A 12945-nucleotide genomic window follows, 5' to 3' on the forward strand; every position below is an offset into this window, starting at 1 on the left:
TAAAGACAGACACATAGCTTCAAGGTTGAGAAGTTTCAGGCCCCCATATTCATACTCTTTGTACAAAACCTTTATTTTAATCTTTTCTGGTTTGCCGTTCCAGACAAAATCGAAGACCCTCCGCTCATAAATCTTAAAAAAGTTTTGTGATGGAGCTGGTAATGACAAAAACAAATAAATAAATTGAGGAATATTTAACGAGTTGGCAATAGACATTCTACCATACAAGGTTAGGGATTTCCCTTTCCATAATTGCATAATTTTGTCCAGCTTTCTTAGTCGATTATCATAATTTACTGAGCCTAGATCTTCCAGATTTTCTGGGACAACAACACCAAGTATGTTAACCGGTCCATCTGTCCACAAAACAGGCACTTTGCATTCCATTCGAAAGGACGTTCCCTTTAGATTTCCGATCCTTAACATTTTACATTTATCATAATTAAGCTTAAGGCCAGATTGCTGTGAAAATATGTCCAAAAGATTAAGAAGATTCCGCAAACAATGAGGAAAAATCTTATCTTTGTGAATCAGCCTTTTCTGACATGAACTTCATCAAGAACAAACACAGAACACGCCTCACTGATACACATCTGCAAGACTCTATTAGAGTTACAGTGTCAAGTTACACACCAGAGTACAACACACTAGTTAACAGCATGCAATGCCAGGCTTCCCACTAACTGACAAAGAAACAGATAACAGATTTGGTGTCCAGTTCAAAGTGTGACATGATTTAAAAATTGGAGAGTTTACTTTTGTATTTTACATGAGTTATTATTTGTACAAACATGGTGCAAAGTAATTAATGATTTGTTAAAAAATGTTAGTGGCTACCTAGTTAAAATGGGATATTGTGATTTCACAAGACTGTCTTAGAAGTGATCATTTGAAAATGTTCAATTTGAAAAATGTGCACTTAGAGAAAATATAAAAATAAAGTGTTGCATATATCATGATATTTATCTGTTTCTATATATATTTATTGTGAGAAATCATTAAGATGATCATTGTTTCCACAAAGATAAATATCATTAATTATTAATAATAACAGAGTTAAAGGTAAATTGAGCAAATTGGCTACTTCTGGCAATTTATTTAAGTGTGTATCTAACTGGTAGCCCTTCGCAGTAATCAGTACCCAAGAAGTAGCCCTTGGTTTCAAAAAGGTTGGTGACCCCTGATCTACACAGTACAGTTGCAATCGATGCAACGCCCTGAAAATACAGTGACTTGAATGAATGAGAAATTTCATAGGTTTGTGCGTGACATTTTCATGGAACCCAGCATTCATGATATTGAAGCCAAAGGTCTGCCTATATGAGAACCCTCTAAATTTGGTGTTGTGTGAGCTCGGCTGTACATGAGGTGCTCAGGTATGTTGCAAACTACTTCATGATGAAACACAGGACCTTGCTATTATTTCTTTCCTTGCTTATTTATAGACGTAAGAAGGAAAGTAAAAGAAGCCTTGTTTCCACCCTGTTTCGAACAGGGGACCTTTCGCGTGTGAGGCGAATGTGATAACCACTACACCATGGAAACTGCTGCAAGTCACAGACCTTTATCAAGACTTACAAGTACATTTTCGGCCGACGGAAAACATGGTGCTCGCTAGTCTTATTGCTGTTACTAGCTGCATTGCATTTCTTGCCTTTTGTGGATGTTGTTATATCCCTTGTGCAAGTAGAATGTGTTCCACTTTGTAGCATGTTTTGTTTGTCGCAGCCCGCATTTCAAACGTTCTTCCTCTTAACCGAGTTCATAAATCTCTATTACTCCACAGGCATTGGTGGTTCAGTGGTAGAATTCTCGCCTGCCACGCGGGAGACCCGGGTCCGATTCCCGGCCAATGCAATCTATTGATCTTGTTACATTTTAACTAATATTCATAAGGTCGATGGATCGAAACCATCCTCTGCTATGACTTAGGTTTCAAGCGAATCTTTGACTGATTCTTAATTCAAATGGAAGGCTGACACCCATTCAGACAACAACTGTCTTCTCTAACTCTGTGGATATTCACCAGAGTAAGCATCTTCTAGTTACAGGCAGCGGAAGCGTGCTGGGCCCATAACCCAGAGGTCGATGGATGGAAACCATCCTCTGCTATGATTTAGGTTTCAAGCGAATCTTCGACTGATTCTTAATTCAAATGGAAGGCTGACACCCATTGGGACTACAGCTGTCTTCTCTAACTCTTTGGATATTCACCAGAGTAAGCATCTTTGAGTTACAGACAGCAGAGTGGCGCAGCGGAAGCGTGCTGGGCCCATAACCCAGAGGTCGATGGATCGAAACCATCCTCTGCTATGACTTAGGTTCCAAGTGAATCTTTGACTGATTCTTAACTTGAATGAATGAGAAATTTCATAGGTTTGTGCGTGACATTTTCATGGAACCCACATGCTGTTACTAGCTGCATTGCATTTATTGCCTTTTGTGGATGTTGTTATATCCCTTGTGCAAGTAGAATGTTTTCCACTTTGTAGCATGTTTTGTTTGTCGCAGCCCGCATTTCAAACGTTCTTCCTCTTAACCGAGTTCATAAATCTCTATTATGCCACAGGCATTGGTGGCTCTGTGGTAGAATGCTCGCCTGCCACGCGGGAGACCCGGGTCCGATTCCCGGCCAATGCAATCTGTTGATCTTGTTACATTTTAACCAATATTCATAAGGGACAAAAGCAATGTTTGTGACAACCGCAAGACACAGTCATTCCACCCAAAAGGCATATTGGACTCCCCGAATGCTGAAGCAGTGTACTTCTAGTTACGCCCATCCAAAGACAATGACATCGGGCTATCGTAACATGAGATTTTATAATTTTTTGGGGAGTAATTTATCATTTAAACTAGCCAGTCTCTGTGGCGCAATCGGTCAGCGCGTTCGGCTGTTAACTGAGAGGATGGTGGTTCAAGCCCACCCAGGGACGGGATTTTGACACGAGCACGGGGGTTCGAGGGTTTTCTTGTACAGCCCATGTCCTTCTCTAAGTTTGCAAAAAAGTTTCTAGTTAAAACGTGTGCTACGTTTGCAACATAACTTTCAAGCCAAGCTTGTTTAAACTAATGTAAATGACTGATAATCAATGCTATCGCCTCAAATTGGCTATCATTAATTGAATGAAGGGTTATAGGCATCGAGTTGAAATCCCACTTTTTTTCCAGGCGCTGTTGGTGTCAGTCAAAGTGCCTGACTGTTAAGCAGAAGAGGTTGGGCTCAAATCCCGTCAGTGTCTTGATGTTAGTTCCATAACACTTTCTCAGTTTGTTTTCAAACCACGTGAATGTAAGCCTAAATTCTATTCGTTTTGAATAAAATCCCAATGGATCCACAGAGTTTGATGATTACTACAATGTTTTCTTTAAAAAAAATGCCATTTAAAATGTGGACACAACCAGGACTCAGAAAGAAAGACTACTTCAGATGGGTTCCAAATCACTTCGTTACAAGTAGTTTGTCTGGATATTCACCAGAGTAAGCATCTTGGAGTTACAGACAGCAGAGTGGCGCAGGGGAAGCGTGCTGGGCCCATAACCCAGAGGTCGATGGATGGAAACCATCCTCTGTTATGATTTAGGTTTCAAGTGAATCATTGACTGATTCTTAATTCAAATGGAAGGCTGACACCCATTCAGACAACAACTGTCTTCTCTAACTCTGTGGATATTCACCAGAGTAAGCATCTTCTAGTTACAGGCAGCGGAAGCGTGCTGGGCCCATAACCCAGAGGTCGATGGATGGAAACCATCCTCTGCTATGATTTAGGTTTCAAGCGAATCTTCGACTGATTCTTAATTCAAATGGAAGGCTGACACCCATTGGGACTACAGCTGTCTTCTCTAACTCTTTGGATATTCACCAGAGTAAGCATCTTGGAGTTACAGACAGCAGAGTGGCGCAGGGGAAGCGTGCTGGGCCCATAACCCAGAGGTCGATGGATGGAAACCATCCTCTGTTATGATTTAGGTTTCAAGCGAATCTTCGACTGATTCTTAATTCAAATGGAAGGCTGACACCCATTGGGACTACAGCTGTCTTCTCTAACTCTTTGGATATTCACCAGAGTAAGCATCTTTGAGTTACAGGCAGCGGAAGCGTGCTGGGCCCATAACCCAGAGGTCAATGGATGGAAACCATCCTCTGCTATGATTTAGGTTTCAAGCGAATCTTCGACTGATTCTTAATTCAAATGGAAGGCTGACACCCATTGGGACTACAGCTGTCTTCTCTAACTCTTTGGATATTCACCAGAGTAAGCATCTTTGAGTTACAGACAGCAGAGTGGCGCAGCGGAAGCGTGCTGGGCCCATAACCCAGAGGTCGATGGATGGAAACCATCCTCTGCTATGACTTAGGTTTCAAGCGAATCTTTAACAGATTCTTAATTCAAATGGAAGGCTGACACCCATTGGGACTACAGCTTTCTTCTCTAACTCTTTGGATATTCACCAGAGTAAGCATCTTTTAGTTACAGACAGCAGAGTTGCGCAGCGGAAGCGTGCTGGGCCCATAACCCAGAGGTCGATGGATCGAAACCATCCTCTTCTATGACTTAGGTTTCAAGCGAATCTTTGACTGATTCTTAATTCAAATGGAAGGCTGACACCCATTCAGACAACAACTGTCTTCTCTAACTCTGTGGATATTCACCAGAGTAAGCATCTTCTAGTTACAGGCAGCGGAAGCGTGCTGGGCCCATAACCCAGAGGTCGATGGATGGAAACCATCCTCTGCTATGATTTAGGTTTCAAGCGAATCTTCGACTGACTCTAATTCAAATGGAAGGCTGACACCCATTGGGACTACAGCTGTCTTCTCTAACTCTTTGGATATTCACCAGAGTAAGCGTCTTCCAGTTACAGGCAGCGGAAGCGTGCTGGGCCCATAACCCAGAGGTCGATGGATCGAAACCATCCTCTACTATGATTTAGGTTTCAGGTGAATCTTCGACTGATTCTTAATTCAAATGGAAGGCTGACACCCATTGGGACTACAGCTGTCTTCTCTAACTCTGTGGATATTCACCAGAGTAAGCATCTTCTAGTTACAGGCAGCGGAAGCGTGCTGGGCCCATAACCCAGAGGTCGATGGATCGAAACCATCCTCTACTATGATTTAGGTTTCAGGTGAATCTTTGACTGATCTTTGGGAATTACACTTATGATTCCTGCTTAGCTGAGAGGTTAAACGTCTTATAAGTCTATCCACACAGTACAGTTGCAATCGATGCAACGCCCTGAAAATACAGTGACTTGAATGAATGAGAAATTTCATAGGTTTGTGCGTGACATTTTCATGGAACCCAGCATTCATGATATTGAAGCCAAAGGTCTGCCTATATGAGAACCCTCTAAATTTGGTGTTGTGTGAGCTCGGCTGTACATGAGGTGCTCAGGTATGTTGCAATCTACTTCATGATGAAACACAGGACCTTGCTATTATTTCTTTCCTTGCTTATTTATAGACGTAAGAAGGAAAGTAAAAAAAGCCTTGTTCCCACCCTGTTTCGAACAGGGGACCTTTCGCGTGTTAGGCGAATGTGATAACCACTACACCATGGAAACTGCTGCAAGTCACAGACCTTTATCAAGACTTACAAGTACATTTTCGGCCGACGGAAAACATGGTGCTCGCTAGTCTTATTGCTGTTACTAGCTGCATTGCATTTCTTGCCTTTTGTGGATGTTGTTATATCCCTTGTGCAAGTAGAATGTGTTCCACTTTGTAGCATGTTTTGTTTGTCGCAGCCCGCATTTCAAACGTTCTTCCTCTTAACCGAGTTCATAAATCTCTATTATTCCACAGGCATTGGTGGTTCAGTGGTAGAATTCTCGCCTGCCACGCGGGAGACCCGGGTCCGATTCCCGGCCAATGCAATCTGTTGATTTTGTTACATTTTAACCAATATTCATAAGGGACAAAAGCAATGTTTGTGACAACCGCAAGACACAGTCATTCCACCCAAAAGGCATATTGGACTCCCCGAATGCTGAAGCAGTGTACTTCTAGTTACGCCCATCCAAAGACAATGACATCGGGCTATCGTAACATGAGATTTTATAATTTTTTGGGGAGTAATTTATCATTTGAACTAGCCAGTCTCTGTGGCGCAATCGGTCAGCGCGTTCGGCTGTTAACTGAGAGGATGGTGGTTCAAGCCCACCCAGGGACGGGATTTTGACACGAGCACGGGGGTTCGAGGGTTTTCTTGTACAGCCCATGTCCTTCTCTAAGTTTGCAAAAAAGTTTCTAGTTAAAACGTGTGCTACGTTTGCAACATAACTTTCAAGCCACGCTTGTTTAAACTAATGTAAATTACTGATAATCAATGCTATCGCCTCAAATTGGCTATCATTAATTGAATGAAGGGTTATAGGCATCGAGTTGAAATCCCATTTTTTTCCAGGCGCTGTTGGTGTCAGTCAAAGTGCCTGACTGTTAAGCAGAAGAGGTTGGGCTCAAATCCCGTCAGTGTCTTGATGTTAGTTCCATAACACTTTCTCAGTTTGTTTTCAAACCACGTGAATGTAAGCCTAAATTCTATTCGTTTTGAATAAAATCCCAATGGATCCACAGAGTTTGATGATTACTACAATGTTTTCTTTAAAAAAAATGCCATTTAAAATGTGGACACAACCAGGACTCAGAAAGAAAGACTACTTCAGATGGGTTCCAAATCACTTTGTTACAAGTAGTTTGTCTGGATATTCACCAGAGTAAGCATCTTGGAGTTACAGACAGCAGAGTGGCGCAGGGGAAGCAGGTTTCAAGCGAATCTTTGACAGATTCTTAATTCAAATGGAAGGCTGACACCCATTCAGACTACAGCTGTCTTCTCTAACTCTTTGGATATTCACCAGAGTAAGCGTCTTCTAGTTACAGGCAGCGGAAGCGTGCTGGGCTCATAACCCAGAGGTCGATGGATCGAAACCATCCTCTACTATGATTTAGGTTTCAGGTGAATCTTTGACTGATTCTTAATTCAAATGGAAGGCTGACACCCATTGGGACTACAGCTGTCTTCTCTAACTCTTTGGATATTCACCAGAGTAAGCATCTTTGAGTTACAGACAGCAGAGTGGCGCAGCGGAAGCGTGCTGGGCCCATAACCCAGAGGTCGATGGATCGAAACCATCCTCTGCTATGACTTAGGTTTCAAGCGAATCTTTGACTGATTCTTAATTCAAATGGAAGGCTGACACCCATTCAGACTATAGCTGTCTTCTCTAACTCTGTGGATATTCACCAGAGTAAGCATCTTCTAGTTACAGGCAGCGGAAGCGTGCTGGGCCCATAACCCAGAGGTCGATGGATGGAAACCATCCTCTGCTATGATTTAGGTTTCAAGCGAATCTTCGACTGATTCTTAATTCAAATGGAAGGCTGACACCCATTGGGACTACAGCTGTCTTCTCTAACTCTTTGGATATTCACCAGAGTAAGCATCTTCCAGTTACAGGCAGCGGAAGCGTGCTGGGCCCATAACCCAGAGGTCGATGGATCGAAACCATCCTCTACTATGATTTAGGTTTCAGGTGAATCTTTGACTGATTCTTAATTCAAATGGAAGGCTGACACCCATTCAGGCTATAGCTGTCTTCTCTAACTCTGTGGATATTCACCAGAGTAAGCATCTTCTAGTTACAGGCAGCAGAGTGGCGCAGCGGAAGCGTGCTGGGCCCATAACCCAGAGGTCGATGGATCGAAACCATCCTCTGCTATGACTTAGGTTTCAAGTGAATCTTTGACTGATTCTTAATTCAAATGGAAGGCTGACACCCATTCAGGCTATAGCTGTCTTCTCTAACTCTGTGGATATTCACCAGAGTAAGCATCTTCTAGTTACAGGCAGCGGAAGCGTGCTGGGCCCATAACCCAGAGGTCGATGGATCGAAACCATCCTCTACTATGATTTAGGTTTCAGGTGAATCTTTGACTGATCTTTGGGAATTACACTTATGATTCCTGCTTAGCTGAGAGGTTAAACGTCTTATAAGTCAATCTACACCAGGGGTCACCAACGCGGTGCCCGCGGGCACCAGGTCGCCCGTAAGGACCAGATGAGTCGCCCGCGGGCCTGTTCTAAAAATAAAAAAAATTAAAAAAAAAAAAAAAAAAAAAAATTTTTTGGTTTGTTTTTTTTTAAATTAAATCTACATAGAAAAAAACACAAGATACACTTTCAATCAGTGCATCAACCCAAACAACCTCCCCCATGCACACTCATCCACACCCACTCACACAAAAGGGGTTATTTCTTTCTGCTACCAATATTCTGGTTCCCACAACATAGACAACACATCTGCAAGGGACACAGTCCCTGAAGCACTCATGATTGTATAGGCTGCTGGTCCACTAACATTTTCATTAATTACTATTTTTTATGTAATTATTTTTATATTGTTTTACTTTCTTTTTTATCCAAGAAAATGTTTTTTATTTATTTATCTTATTTTATTTTATTTAAAAAAAAAGGGCCTTATCTTCAACAGACCAGGTTGTCAATGAAATTAGATTTGTTTAAAGGGTTTTTTAAACCAGGCCCAGTCCAGATAATGTCCAAGTCGGACTCAGCAACACACACCTTCATTCATGTACACAGAAAAAAATTAGGGAACACAACAGATTGCATATAATTTATAAACAAAATTAAATTTTCAAAATAAGCATTTATGTACAGTCCAGATTATGTCCAGGTCACTCAAATTAGGGAACACAACAACAGATATCATATAATATATAAACATAAATATACTTTCAAAATAAGCCTTTGAGGACTTCTCATCTTTTTTTTAATGTTTTTTAGTTTAGTTTAGTTTAGTCTTTATTTGAAGGGACAATGTACAGAAACATTAAGCTCAAAGACAGATATGTTCTGTACCAGATTATAGCTAAATAGCTAATTTCCATCTGCAGTCCCTGACTACCTAAATTAAAGGGATACAAAAAAAAAAAAACATGCAATAAAATTATGACAATAAAAACATACACAAGTATTAAGAAAAAACTCATAAAATGCCCTTTCATGGACACATACTTAATATACAATACAACCACACCTCATTTACATCATCACACAAAGACAATACATGCTTTTGTTCACATCTGTCATCATTTGTAAAAACAACCATGATTTTAACACACACACCTCACAATTTACAATAAAAATGCTCTCATGGATAAATATAATACACATTAGGTTGATGTGTCAAACATAATGCCCATTTTAGTGACCGTGTGAGCAGCTTTGATTGCTCCAAAGCCACTTTTTAACTTCAATTGTGAATGAAGAGTAATCTGTTAGACTTTTCAAGTTTGTTGTGAGGTCGTTCCATTCCTTTATGGCTTTATATGAAAAGGCTGATTGTGCAAAAGAGGTTTTACATCTGGGTATGCTACACTGCCCCCTGGTGGAGGCTCGTGTGTTTCTAGTTGTCACAGCAGATGTAAACTGGACAAAGTGCTTAAGTGGCACTGGTGCAGTGTTATTTAAGATTCGATGGGCCATTCGTATTGATGCTAATCTTTGAATGTTAGCTAAATTTAACAATCTATATTTTTGGAGAACTAAACAATGATGGTGGTGTTGTGGTTTTCGGTCAAGGATTTTGAGGGATTGTTTGTGCAAAGTTTCCAATGGCCTTAGTGTCATTTTGCTTGCCTGCGACCAACATGTTATACAATAATAAAAACGAGACATAATCATCGCATTAAAATAAGTTTGAGCTGCCTCCAGTGTTAATGAATTCCTGATACATTTTGAACGTTTTTATGTTGTATTTAAGACTCTGGCACATCTGTTTGATATGTTTTTTAAAGCCAAGTGTTGGCTCCAAAATGACACCCAGGTAACGATATTCACTAACATTTTGTATTATTTCCTTATTAACCTTTATATTTGGAAAGGATGACATTTTATATTTGTTTACAAAATACATTGTTGCAGTTTTCTTAATGTTTAATGTAAGACAAGAGTCATGTAGCCAACTTGCCACCTTCTCCATCATTATCGTTTTCAACCATGTAACTTTCTAAAGTTAGAAAATACTGAATAAATGTTTTAAAGAAAGTAATACTAAGTGAATATCTGTTTTTGGCCTTAAAAATAAACATTTTACCGAGTACTATAATTAAATTGACTAAATCATGATTGTCAATGAACTCTCCTAAAATAACAGAAACCACATTTGTGTACCACTCAATGTTTAAATACATCTTTGGAACAATTGATGCTTTTAAAGACAGACACATGGCTTCAAGGTTGAGAAGTTTCAGGCCCCCATATTCATACTCTTTGTACAAAACCTTTCTTTTAATCTTTTCTGGTTTGCCGTTCCAGACAAAATCGAAGACCCTCCGCTCATAAATCTTAAAAAAGTTTTGTGATGGAGCTGGTAATGACAAAAACAAATAAATAAATTGAGGAATATTTAACTAGTTGGCAATAGACATTCTACCATACAAGGTTAGGGATTTCCCTTTCCATAATTGCATAATTTTGTCCAGCTTTCTTAGTCGATTATCATAATTTACTGAGCCTAGATCTTCCAGATTTTCTGGGACAACAACACCAAGTATGTTAACTGGTCCATCTGTCCACAAAACAGGCACTTTGCATTCCATTCGAAAGGACGTTCCCTTTAGATTTCCGATCCTTAACATTTTACATTTATCATAATTAAGCTTAAGGCCAGATTGCTGTGAAAATATGTCCAAAAGATTAAGAAGATTCCGCAAACAATGAGGAAAAATCTTATCTTTGTGAATCAGCCTTTTCTGACATGAACTTCATCAAGAACAAACACAGAACACGCCTCACTGATGCACATCTGCAAGACTCTATTAAGAGTTGCAGTGTCAAGTTACACACCAGAGTACAACACACTAGTTAACAGCATGCAATGCCAGGCTTCCCACTAACTGACAAAGAAACAGATAACAGATTTGGTGTCCAGTTCAAAGTGTGACATGATTTAAAAATTGGAGAGTTTACTTTTGTATTTTACATGAGTTATTATTTGTACAAACATGGTGCAAAGTAATTCATGATTTGTTAAAAAATGTTAGTGGCTAGCTAGTTAAAATGGGATATTGTGATTTCACAAGACTGTCTTAGAAGTGATCATTTGAAAATGTTCAATTTGAAAAATGTGCACTTAGAGAAAATATAAAAATAAAGTGTTGCATATTGATATTTATCTGTTTCTATATATATTTATTGTGAGAAATCATTAAGATGATCAGTGTTTCCACAAAGATAAATATCATTAATTATTAATAATAACAGAGTTAAAGGTAAATTGAGCAAATTGGCTACTTCTGGCAATTTATTTAAGTGTGTATCTAACTGGTAGCCCTTCGCAGTAATCAGTACCCAAGAAGTAGCCCTTGGTTTCAAAAAGGTTGGTGACCCCTGATCTACACAGTACAGTTGCAATCGATGCAACGCCCTGAAAATACAGTGACTTGAATGAATGAGAAATTTCATAGGTTTGTGCGTGACATTTTCATGGAACCCAGCATTCATGATATTGAAGCCAAAGGTCTGCCTATATGAGAACCCTCTAAATTTGGTGTTGTGTGAGCTCGGCTGTACATGAGGTGCTCAGGTATGTTGCAAACTACTTCATGATGAAACACAGGACCTTGCTATTATTTCTTTCCTTGCTTATTTATAGACGTAAGAAGGAAAGTAAAAGAAGCCTTGTTTCCACCCTGTTTCGAACAGGGGACCTTTCGCGTGTGAGGCGAATGTGATAACCACTACACCATGGAAACTGCTGCAAGTCACAGACCTTTATCAAGACTTACAAGTACATTTTCGGCCGACGGAAAACATGGTGCTCGCTAGTCTTATTGCTGTTACTAGCTGCATTGCATTTCTTGCCTTTTGTGGATGTTGTTATATCCCTTGTGCAAGTAGAATGTGTTCCACTTTGTAGCATGTTTTGTTTGTCGCAGCCCGCATTTCAAACGTTCTTCCTCTTAACCGAGTTCATAAATCTCTATTACTCCACAGGCATTGGTGGTTCAGTGGTAGAATTCTCGCCTGCCACGCGGGAGACCCGGGTCCGATTCCCGGCCAATGCAATCTGTTGATCTTGTTACATTTTAACTAATATTCATAAGGGACAAAAGCAATGTTTGTGACAACCGCAAGACACAGTCATTCCACCCAAAAGGCATATTGGACTCCCCGAATGCTGAAGCAGTGTACTTCTAGTTACGCCCATCCAAAGACAATGACATCGGGCTATCGTAACATGAGATTTTATAATTTTTTGGGGAGTAATTTATCATTTAAACTAGTCAGTCTCTGTGGCGCAATCGGTCAGCGCGTTCGTCTGTTAACTGAGAGGATGGTGGTTCAAGCCCACCCAGGGACGGGCTTTTGACACGAGCACGGGGGTTCGAGGGTTTTCTTGTACAGCCCATGTCCTTCTCTAAGTTTGCAAAAAAGTTTCTAGTTAAAACGTGTGCTACGTTTGCAACATAACTTTCAAGCCAAGCTTGTTTAAACTAATGTAAATTACTGATAATCAATGCTATCGCCTCAAATTGGCTATCATTAATTGAATGAAGGGTTATAGGCATCGAGTTGAAATCCCATTTATTTCCAGGCGCTTTTGGTGTCAGTCAAAGTGCCTGACTGTTAAGCAGAAGAGGTTGGGCTCAAATCCCGTCAGTGTCTTGATGTTAGTTCCATTACACTTTCTCAGTTTGTTTTCAAACCACGTGAATGTAAGCCTAAATTCTATTCGTTTTGAATAAAATCCCAATGGATCCACAGAGTTTGATGATTACTACAATGTTTTCTTTAAAAAAAATGCCATTTAAAATGTGGACACAACCAGGACTCAGAAAGAAAGACTACTTCAGATGGGTTCCAAATCACTTTGTTACAAGTAGTTTGTCTGGATATTCACCAGAGTAAGCAT

General features: G+C 40.1%; 10 non-coding genes across 10 annotated transcripts; 7 read left to right on the plus strand and 3 right to left on the minus strand.

The window, feature by feature from the left end:
* Positions 1-1472: 1472 nt before the first annotated feature.
* Positions 1473-1545, minus strand: trnav-cac (transfer RNA valine (anticodon CAC)). Its single transcript has one exon. It is a non-coding gene; the product is annotated as a tRNA-Val (tRNA).
* Positions 1546-1786: 241 nt separating this feature from the next.
* On the plus strand, positions 1787-1857 carry trnag-gcc (transfer RNA glycine (anticodon GCC)). Its single transcript has one exon. It is a non-coding gene; the product is annotated as a tRNA-Gly (tRNA).
* A 712-nt stretch (positions 1858-2569) lies between these two features.
* On the plus strand, positions 2570-2640 carry trnag-gcc (transfer RNA glycine (anticodon GCC)). The gene has a single exon. It is a non-coding gene; the product is annotated as a tRNA-Gly (tRNA).
* A 222-nt stretch (positions 2641-2862) lies between these two features.
* trnan-guu (transfer RNA asparagine (anticodon GUU)) lies at positions 2863-2936 on the plus strand. The gene has a single exon. It is a non-coding gene; the product is annotated as a tRNA-Asn (tRNA).
* Positions 2937-5498: 2562 nt separating this feature from the next.
* On the minus strand, positions 5499-5571 carry trnav-aac (transfer RNA valine (anticodon AAC)). Its single transcript has one exon. It is a non-coding gene; the product is annotated as a tRNA-Val (tRNA).
* Positions 5572-5812: 241 nt separating this feature from the next.
* trnag-gcc (transfer RNA glycine (anticodon GCC)) lies at positions 5813-5883 on the plus strand. Its single transcript has one exon. It is a non-coding gene; the product is annotated as a tRNA-Gly (tRNA).
* Positions 5884-6105: 222 nt separating this feature from the next.
* On the plus strand, positions 6106-6179 carry trnan-guu (transfer RNA asparagine (anticodon GUU)). Its single transcript has one exon. It is a non-coding gene; the product is annotated as a tRNA-Asn (tRNA).
* Positions 6180-11712: 5533 nt separating this feature from the next.
* On the minus strand, positions 11713-11785 carry trnav-cac (transfer RNA valine (anticodon CAC)). The gene has a single exon. It is a non-coding gene; the product is annotated as a tRNA-Val (tRNA).
* Positions 11786-12026: 241 nt separating this feature from the next.
* trnag-gcc (transfer RNA glycine (anticodon GCC)) lies at positions 12027-12097 on the plus strand. The gene has a single exon. It is a non-coding gene; the product is annotated as a tRNA-Gly (tRNA).
* Positions 12098-12319: 222 nt separating this feature from the next.
* Positions 12320-12393, plus strand: trnan-guu (transfer RNA asparagine (anticodon GUU)). Its single transcript has one exon. It is a non-coding gene; the product is annotated as a tRNA-Asn (tRNA).
* Positions 12394-12945: the final 552 nt, after the last annotated feature.

The sequence above is a fragment of the Entelurus aequoreus genome, linkage group LG18, assembly GCF_033978785.1.
Source record: "Entelurus aequoreus isolate RoL-2023_Sb linkage group LG18, RoL_Eaeq_v1.1, whole genome shotgun sequence".
Lineage (NCBI taxonomy): Eukaryota > Metazoa > Chordata > Actinopteri > Syngnathiformes > Syngnathidae > Entelurus > Entelurus aequoreus.